The sequence below is a fragment of the Canis lupus genome, chromosome 19 (assembly GCF_011100685.1).
Source record: "Canis lupus familiaris isolate Mischka breed German Shepherd chromosome 19, alternate assembly UU_Cfam_GSD_1.0, whole genome shotgun sequence".
NCBI lineage: Eukaryota > Metazoa > Chordata > Mammalia > Carnivora > Canidae > Canis > Canis lupus.
The window spans coordinates 3,758,239-3,768,039 of NC_049240.1; the positions used below are offsets into that span (position 1 = coordinate 3,758,239).

The window sequence follows — 9,801 nt, forward strand, 5'->3', positions numbered from 1 at the left end:
CCCGCGGCGCGGGTGCAACGGCGGAGAATCCCTGGAGCCCATGTTTCTTCTCAGACTCTTTTTATCCCAGTTTGTCCCCAACTCTGCTCAAGGTTAACAAGAGACCCTGGCCACTTCTACTTCTTTGAGTCACCAGGTGTATTTACGAGACGAAGAAATGTCAATAGGGTCCCAAAAAAACATGATGTTTTTATTTTTAAAGATAGCATGGTGCTATTACACCATTCACGAGATAAGCATGGGACTGATAAAGAGTAGTAATTCATAATAGACTTAGAGCCACGTGATCTGGTATTTTAAGGGTACAACTTAAGACCATAAAATAGGGACCCCTGGGTGGCTCAGCGGTTGAGCGTCTGCCTTCGGCTCGGGGTGTGACCCTGGGGTCCTGGGATCGAGCCCCGCATCGGGCTCCCTGCACGGAACCTGCTTCTCCCTCTGCCTGTGTCTCTGCCCCCCGCCCTCTGCGTTTCTCATGAATAAATAAATCTTTAAAAAAAACAACAACATAAAATAGAAGGTATCTTTCAGATCTGTCAGGGTTTCTCAGTGACCCTCCCTAAAACCCCGTGTGCAGAATGTATCTAACAATCTAAACCCGACCACCACTGAGGACGTAAGGTCCAGGGCCTCCCTGCCGCCCAGAAGCCCTCCCTGGCCCTGTGGGAGCCCCTCTTCTAGACTTGCTTCCTCTGAGAACCTGGTTCTCAGCCAAAATCTCTAAATAAGTGATGCACCAACCCAGATTTCGACATGCTGCTCCTTCTTTCCTACTTTCTCATGCCCTCCCCGGAGTCCTGGCCTCCTCCAGTGCCACGACGGCTGGCCTGGCTTCGGCCCTCCGGAGTGCGGCGAGGCCAGCCCCCCCCCCCCGTCGGGGCCTCGGGGTGCTCACACCTGGCTTGCCCGCACACAGGCTCAGCAGTCTGAAAACCTGCCGAACAGGCTGACCGGACAGACCAGACCCTCCCCCTGGCAGCGTCTCCTGGTGCCAGGGGAGCCCGAGCGCCCGAGAACCAAGGGCCGAGCGCACACAGCTTTGTAGAAGTGGCTCTTCGCAGGCAGCCAGCCCCCCTCCAAGGCGGCCCAGCGGACGGGGAGGGCGCCCGCCTCTGTTCACAGCTCGCCCTCACGCTCGGAGCCTTCCTTCCCTTCCTCCCGTCTTGTAGTGCTTGCAGCAGAGAGCTCCATTTGGCAGCGCGGTAGTGCTCTTGTCTATAAATGGAAACGTTGGCCTGTCTCCCAGTATAACACAAGATAGGCCTCTGCATCAGTTATGCAATCTTCGCTGTGATGACTTCATCAGAAAGTGGGGGAGGCAATAAAAGAGAAAGGTACAGTTTGGGGGAACAGTAGCTCAAGAGAAAAACTCTTCACAGCAGCCCCGCTGAAGACAGCTGAGGTTCCTTCCTCCCCCTCTCTATTTTTAAATCCAGGCAGGAAAGGCAGGCAGCAAACATTGGGTAAATAAATAAATAAATAAATAAACAAACAAACAAACAAACCCTCATTCCTGGAGCAGCTGTCAAACCACTTGCAGCCCATGTGTCCTTCGGGCCACTGGGATGGGAGCAGATGCCGCGCGGGCCTCTGGGGCTGGGGTCTTCTCGCAGCCCTGTGGAGAAGACAACCTGTGAGGGCAAATGATGGTGGCTTTCCACTCATCTCTCGAGTTCAAGATAGGGCTGGCCCTGGAGAAAAGCCACAGAGAGCAGGGGCGTGCAGCACAGACAGGCTGTTCCCGGTAAATTGGAGCATTCTTGGACCGTGGTCAGTGCCCAGGAGGGCCTTCTGTGGGATGTGGGAGCTCTCTGTGGAAGCCATGAAAAGCTGGCCCAGCTGCTGAGCCTGTAGCTAAACCCAGTTTGTTCATGTTCATGCTATGTCCGGGTCTTGAAAGGAGAGCTGCTGCTCCTTAAGGATGTCTATGCACATGCCACAGCATAAGGTGGGCTCAGGTGGAAATGGCCCCGATCCCAGACACGGCCAGGGCCTCCCTTGAACTCACTACATCCCATCCACGTCCGTCCAGATGAAGTACGCTTAATGGGATGGGGCGCGGGGGGGCTCCTAGTTTAATGAATCCTCTAAATGTTTACCATAGAAGCTGTTTTTAATTTTTGCTACTCTGAGCCCTTCAAGCTAACCATTCAGATCAATCTTTGTACAAAGCTGTGACTCCTTCCATGAGATGAAGCCTTAGAAATGGAACTTCAGGGTATGATGTATTCAATCTTTGATCTCTCTGGGCCTCTACCCTGGAAGCCATTCCCCTCCTGTCTGCCTGGGCCGCTCGGAGCCCTCACCTCTGATAAGCCTTCCATCCCCTCCCCAGGTGGGGTCAGGTGCTTTCAGCACGAGGTACCTGTGCTCTTGTGCCTGCTTGCGGAAGGCCCAGGGACCTGCCTTGTGCTTCCTTCTCTGCCTAGAAATGCCACCAGATGCCTAGAAATGAGGGGAAGCCTCAGTCTTCATCACAACTCTGGAATCCTTGAAAACAACAGGCCCCCTTTTCTTGTCCTTTTGTTTCTCCTTTTTTCTCTTTTTGGACAATTCAAAGACTTGGTTTTTTAGAGCATGTTTTAAAAAGTAATATTTACTCAAGGTAACATTTTCCTAACAGAAAACCTGACAGGGTATAAAAATAAAAATCACTTATAATTCTTGTCTAACACAATTATTGTGTGAGTACTGTTCTAGAAACTGCTTTTTTGCCCCTCCTCTTCACTATACATTGTAAGCCTTTCTCTGTGTGATTAGGCAGTCTAAGACGGCATGATTGTTATTGGCTGCCTAGTATTCATGGTATGGATGTACCATAATTTATTTAATCAAGCTCCTATTGTTGCACACTAATGAACTTTTAACCAATTTAGAGTTGCTTTGCTGGTAGGATTAATCACAACAAAGGGATCAAAAGGACTCTATAATTTACATCAAAGGCAGAGGAAAAGCATAACTCTCAAAGTTGTGTTTCCACTGGAGGGACCTATGGTGACTGCGTTCAAAGCACTGGTAAGGACAAATGGTATTTTTGTTGTTCTTACCCCCCAAGTAAGACCTTGAAAGCCTGACCTTCCTGTGGTCGGTGCATCCAGTCTTGGCGCTGGACCGCCAACTTTAACCCTTTCTTTCGTCGTCACTGGAGGCTCCTTTCCTGTAGCTGGGAGAAGCCGTCCACTGTAGGGCCATCTTTTTTCCCCCTCTCTTCTCGGGTCATACAGGATACTGGGTCAGGCTAGGATTCATCACGGCCAATGCTGTAGGCAGTTCTGCTCAGCAAACATTTACTCTGCTGCAACTGTGGACCTCGCTCCCTGCTGGATGCTAGAAGACTCCTACAGAACCTCAGGGCCTGGCAGATATATTCCCGTAAGGCTGTCACTTGACCCCAAAACTAACTTGGATGCATTTGGAAGGCTGAAACTTCCTACTCTCTTGTGTCACTTAGAAACAGTGCTACTGTCCTGTATGGAACATAACCATGACCATGGAAAGCAGATTATTGTCGACAGAGGAAAAAGTTGGGGGAAATACAAAAACACATCAAAATATTAACATGGTTGCCTCTGAGCGTTTAAAAATAAATATTGCGCTTTTTTTTTTTTTTGGTTCTTTCTACTTTTATGCACTGTTTCAAATATTTCCCAGGATCAGGGGGAGAATCAGCAACACATGTATTTTTTCAATAGTTAAATGCTGGGGGGGGGGGGAAGGGGGGGGCGGGGACTCCATTCTGCTCATTGAGAACCTGGGAAGAACATCTCAGTCCTCATCGCTTTAGAGCTAAGCTAGAAACAGAAACCCAGCTCTTTTGTCACCCTGACTTTGTAGGGCTGCATGATCAAGAGGTTAAAACAGTAACAGTAATAATAACAAGCTGTTGGTTGTGCAGTCAGGAGTGCCAGCCTCCGGGCCTGTGCTGGAACTGTGTTCCTACCCAGGCCTGGTGGGTTCCTCCAACGTAAACTGTTCCTTCAAGGTTGAACCAAAAACTTTGCTGAACCCATTTAGCAGGCTTACCGCTGGGCCTCAAGTTACTGCCAGTTCAGTGATAAACGGCCTCAAAACTATATTGGTAAACAGCCTCAAAACTCTATATTGGTAAACGGCCTCAAAACTCTATCGTCCTGGGGACACAACCATCAGAGATCATAAAACAAACCTTTTTATCCAATCGTCTTCAATAATCTGCAGAAACGGGGGAGGGTTTACGTGGGGTGGGCCCCGTTGGGGCTCTGCAGTGAGTTTATTGTAAGCCACTCTCCAGACCCACAGTGAAAAATTGTTCTGGACAAGGACAAAGAGAGTCTGTAAAAGAAGCCACCATCCTGAGACCAAGTTTCTGCCCTGACACTTGATCGACTTCAAAGAGAATTCTAAGGTTTTATTTCATTTTGTTTCTTCCTTCCACTTATGGTTGGATGGTCTAATCTTATGCCCTTTCTTTAAATGTCAAAGTTGATACCACAAAGGCATCCTAATTTTGGGCATCAGGCAACATATAAAAAAATGATGCATATTTTCGTGCTCTTTCAGCTTCGTCCTTTGATCCCTGTAGAGATTCTACCTTTTAATTCTATGCCCATTCCTCTCCCCCCACCCCCCGCCCCCTTCCCACTTCTCTTTACTCCACAGTCCTCTTGGGTGGTCTGCTCAATTTAGACCAGATGCATGTTATGGTCAATGGAAAAGTGAGAATCCCAGAGACACCACCACCAGCTGTGGGTCGTCAGACAAGTTCCTTAACCTCTCAGAGACTTGGGGTTTTTTTAATCAACAAAATGTGTTTAATTATGCAGGTGAAAGCATCCAGTAGCTGCTCTGCAAATGCAGCTTGTCTTCTTCCATTGTTGCTTCTGGTCTTTTCCGCGTTTGAAGAACCTTTTCCCACAGAGGGAACTCTCCTCAAATGACAGCTTTCCATAGTTGTATCTTGTATCAGACCAGGAGATGGGTAGTTCGGTGATGTTTATGCTTCCTTTCCTAGCAAGGGACTTTCGGGGGCCTCACCTCTTCCTCCCTCTTGGCTGCTGCTCTGCCCCCACGGCAGACTTGCATGAGTACTACCGACCTTCCAGGAAGAATCATGGCCATGGGCTCCTTTCAGAATGCTTGGGTTTGCACTGCCTGAGCAGCCCTCTGAAAACTGAAGAATTTTGTTCCCAATGCTGAAGAATTTGCAATAAAAACCTAAGCAACTCAGCAGTCTGACTTGCTTTTTGAAAGTGCAAGATTTGCAGTCTAAATCAGGGCCCAGAGAACTCAGATGCCCCAGGTTGCCGTCAGCGCCCATAATAAATTAGGACGACTATTTGCCCCAGTGATTCTCAAACCGTGGGCCATCATAATTACCTGGAGGGCACTTAAACCACTTCTAGAAGTTCTGATTCACTAGGCCCTGAATTCTCAGGTGGAGCCTGCGAACTGATAGTTCTCACAAGCTCCCAGGTGATGCTAAGGCTGCTGATTCTGGAACCCCACTTTCAGAACTTCTGATTGAACTTAGCCCATTATGGTTCCCAAACTGCCCAAACTGGCAGTGGGGGAGGTGTTGGCATCTTCTTAATAACCATTTTCTTTCTGTAACTCTTTCACCTCCAAAGTTTCCACTGGTCAAGGGAAGAGTCTTAAGAATCCGATTTTCATGTGACGAGGTGGGGACCCAAACCGAGAGGTCAGATGGCTTCCCAGATCCTCAGCCAGTTCTGGGCCTCGGGGTGTCAGAGCCAGAGGCCTCCATCAGGCTGCAATGGGTGTGGGGTTCACCCCCTGCTGCCCTCTGACATAAAACCGCTGAGCTCTTTCCCAGCAAGTGGGATGTTCCGCGTGAAACGTTAGCTTCCACCTTTGAAAAGACTTCCTTCTTCTGACGCTTAAGTACCTTTGCAGGAGAAAGCCTCCGGATGCTGGTGATTGGTTGGACATAGGAGCCTCTTGGTGTATAGAATGTAGGCAAACTTCCTTTTGGGCTGGAGGGGCTGATTTTTTTTTTTTTTTTTTAATAACTTGATCCAGGTCAGTGTACGTGAAAGGCATAGACTGGTTTCCTGGGACATCCATTGTACTATTTTGACTTTCTCCTACATGAACAACCCTCCTGTCTCCTCGCCTGCCCTCCGCACCCATTTGCTGCCCGGCCGGGCATGCACGCCCTGGGCGGGGGGGGGGGGGGGGGGGGGGCGGAAGTGGTTAGGGACCCGGGAGCGCGCCCTGCGAGGACCCCCGCGCCCCGGGGCACCCGCCCGCGCCCGCCTGGCCTCCTCGGTGTCTTTGTTAGAGACGCCAGCGCCGAGAGGCATCTTCGGGCCTGCCGCCCCTCTCCCGACTTCCTAGAGCCCCCTAAGGACTTGTAAGCATATAGGATAGAGTCAAGAGGCTAAATTACGCCCCAGGGGACTTTTTAAGTAAAATCCTAAATTTCATTTAGGCCGCTCGTAGGCCCGGCGATTGCAAAGACTCGGAGCCGAGGCCGCCCTCCCGCGCGGGCTTTGTGCAGCCTGGGCTGGGGGGGGGGGGGGGGGCTGCAGGTGGAGGCCCTCGCCCCCGCCCTCCCCTCCCGCCCCCGGGCCTCCCCCTCCCCCACCTGCACTCTCCCTCCCCTCGGGCTGCGAGAAAAGTCGGTAATAAGAAACCAGTTCGGTGTCAGTCGGAGGAGGGGGGGATCACCCCAGAGATGCACGGCAGTGGAGAGAGAGCTCATTTTGTGTAAAGAGGGCCCCGAGTCACCAGGGAATTCCTGGATTGTCTCAGGCTGTCGTGTGTGATGTCCATCACGCCGTGCGAACGCCATCTGCTCGGTATTATGCTCTCAGTTGCCAGGCTACCTGCTGTACGCAGTAACACTTGACTGCCTGGCTCGGCTGCGCAGCGCCGCCCAGACCGGGGGGGGGGGGGGGGGGGGGTCCTGATTAAGCCATCGGGGGGGGGGGGGGCGGGGCCGCGCCGCGGGACAGTCGGGCAGACACCACCCTCTGCTGGGCCAGCGGGGGAACCGCAGCTGCCGCGCCGGCTCGGCCCGGCGCCCTGCAGCCCGCGCTCCCCTGGCGGGGCACCCGGATCTGCAGGCTTGGGGCCCCCGGAGCCCCCGCACCTGCACCCGGGCCCGCAGCCTTGGAGCCCCCGCACCCCCGCCCCGCACCCCGATCTGCAAGCTTGGGGCCCCCGGAGCCCCCGCACCTGCACCCGGGCCCGCAGCCTTGGAGCCCCGCACCCCCGCCCCGCACCCCGATCTGCAAGCTTGGGGCCCCCGGAGCCCCCGCACCTGCACCCGGGCCCGCAGCCTTGGAGCCCCGCACCCCCGCCCCGCACAGCGATCTGCAAGCTTGGGGCCCCCGGAGTCCCCGCACCTGCACCCCGGCCCGCAGCCTTGGGGCGCCCGGAGCCCCCGCACCCCCGCCCCGCACCCCGATCTGCAGGCTTGGGGTCCCCGGAGCCCGCGCACCTGCACCCCAGCCTGCAGACTTGGGGCCCCCGGAGCCCCCGCACCTGCACCCCGGCCTGCAGCCTTGGGGCCCCCGGAGCCCCCGCACCCCTGCCCCACACCCTGATCTGCAGGCTTGGGGCCCCCGGAGCCCGCGCACCCCCGCCCCGCACCCCGACCCTGAAGCCTTGAGCCCTCCCAGAGCCCCCGCACCCCCGCCCCGCACCCCAACCCAGCAGGCTTGGGGCCTCCCAGAGCCCCCGCACCCCCGCCCCACAGCCTTGGGGCCCTCGGAGCCTCAGCACCCCCGCCCCGCACCCCGACCCTGCAGCCTTGGCGCCCCCAGAGTCCCTGCACCCCCGCCCCCCACCCCGACCCCGCAGCCTTGGGGCCCCCGGAGCCCCCGCCCCCTTGGCCCGCAGCCTTGGGCCCCCGAAGCCCCCGCACCCCCGCCCCGCACCCCGGCCCGCAGCCTTGGGCCCCCGGAGCCCCCACACCCCCACCTCGCACCCCGGCCCACAGCCTTGGGCCCCCAGAACCCCCGCACCTCCACCCCGACCCCGCAGCCTTGGGGCCCCCAGAGCCCCGGCACCCCTGCATCGGCACCCCAGCCCCGGAGCCTTGGGCCCCCCCGGAGCCCCTGCACCCCCGCCCCGCACCCGACCCCGCAGCCTTGGCGCCCCCAGAACCCCCGCACCTCCGCCCCCCACCCCGACCCCGCAGCCTTGGAGCCCCCACACCCCGGCCCACAGCCTGGGGGCCCCAGAGCCCCCGCACCCCCGCCTCGCACCCCGGACCGCAGCCTTGGACCCCGGAACCCCCGAACCCCCGCCCCCACCCCGACCCCGCAGCTTTGGGGCCCCCGGAGCCCCCGCACCCCCGCCCCGCACCCGACCCCGCAGCCTTGGCGCCCCCGGAGCCCCCGCACCTCCGCCCCCCACCCCGACCCCGCAGCCTTGGAGCCCCCACACCCCGGCCCACAGCCTGGGGGCCCCAGAGCCCCCGCACCCCCGCCTCGCACCCCGGACCGCAGCCTTGGACCCCGGAACCCCCGAACCCCCGCCCCCACCCCGACCCCGCAGCTTTGGGGCCCCCGGAGCCCCCGCACCCCCGCCCCGCACCCGACCCCGCAGCCTTGGCGCCCCCGGAGCCCCCGCACCTCCGCCCCCCACCCCGACCCCGCAGCCTTGGAGCCCCCACACCCCGGCCCACAGCCTGGGGGCCCCAGAGCCCCCGCACCCCCGCCTCGCACCCCGGACCGCAGCCTTGGACCCCGGAACCCCCGAACCCCCGCCCCCCACCCCGACCCCGCAGCTTTGGGGCCCCCGGAGCCCCCGCACCCCCGCCCCGCACCCGGACCCCGCAGCCTTGGGCCCTCCCGGAGCCCCCGCACCTCGCCCCACTTTCCGACCCCGCAACCTCGAGGCCTCCCGCCCCCCCCCTCCCCGGGTCACCACCAGCAGCCCCGGCCCCGTCACCCCAGCACCCCGCTTGCTCTTGAAAACACTTAGGAGAAATACAGCCTCGCTACGCGCAGATTTATAAATAAACAGCTGGCTGCTCTCGGGAGATATTTTTACCACAGCTGTTTTTTGAAGTAGAAAACTGCCTCTTTGGAGGAGGTGGGGCATTTTTGGCTTTTTACATTATTCTTTAACTTTTTTTATTATTATTTTTTTTTACACCTCCTGCCTCTCTCCAGCCCTTAGAAAATTGCTAAGATCTCTTCCCTGGAGAAGAAGCTATGTGAAATGGGTCTGTGGGTTTTAACCCTCGCCCCCCTTTTACTGGAGAGTGAGAAGGTTTGGGGAGTTAGGAGGATGGGTGGGGCCAGTAGGATTTGGGGTGGGGGGAGGCTACTGAGTTAAGATTCTTGGTAGATGCAAGGGAGGTGGTTGGGCAGGGGGCGGGCTGGAGAAGGAGCCAGTAATTAAAACTAAAAATACTGCATCATTTGGCTTCCAGGCATTACATTTCTCTGACGAAAGCCCAGCCTGGTTTTCTCTAATTGCACGCGCAGTGTGTGTCCTCCTTAGAAACAAGAGCGGCGGCTTGAAATCCTGAAATGCGACGGGCCATTGCTCATTAAGCCCTGGTAGACTGGAGGTTAAAAGCTGCCATGTAATATGAAACAGCTAATGGCCTGAGCCAGCCCCATTTGTAAGGCGAGTCACTTGCTGCGTGCTTCACACTTTGGAATACACACTTGAGGCCGGGGCTCCGGGTGTCACTCACCCGCTGCTGAGTGCAGCAGAGCTTGTTGGGCAAGTTCTAGAGGCGCATCAACCTAGATTCACAAATGTTTCATATGGAAGACAAGCCTTTAAACCGTCCATGGCCCTCCTGCCCCTGGGTCTCCAGGTCTTCCGCAAGAAACC

At 56.7% G+C, this 9,801-nt stretch overlaps 1 protein-coding gene and 1 long non-coding RNA gene across 4 annotated transcripts in view; one reads left to right on the forward strand and one right to left on the reverse strand.

Annotated features, from left to right (window-relative positions):
* LOC119863905 (mastermind like transcriptional coactivator 3) overlaps positions 1–9,801 on the forward strand; it is a 407,795-nt gene that overhangs the window by 384,194 nt on the left and 13,800 nt on the right. The window lies entirely within an intron of this gene.
* On the reverse strand, positions 170–6,073 carry LOC111091087. 3 transcript variants are annotated; one of them, XR_005373873.1, is made up of 4 exons: positions 3,076–6,073; positions 2,366–2,445; positions 1,506–1,615; positions 170–1,297 (listed from the first exon to the last, which is right to left on the reverse strand). It is a non-coding gene; the product is annotated as an uncharacterized LOC111091087 (long non-coding RNA). The 3 variants fall into 3 exon arrangements; XR_005373872.1 differs by having other exon boundaries at positions 1,506–2,445; XR_005373871.1 differs by having other exon boundaries at positions 1,506–6,073.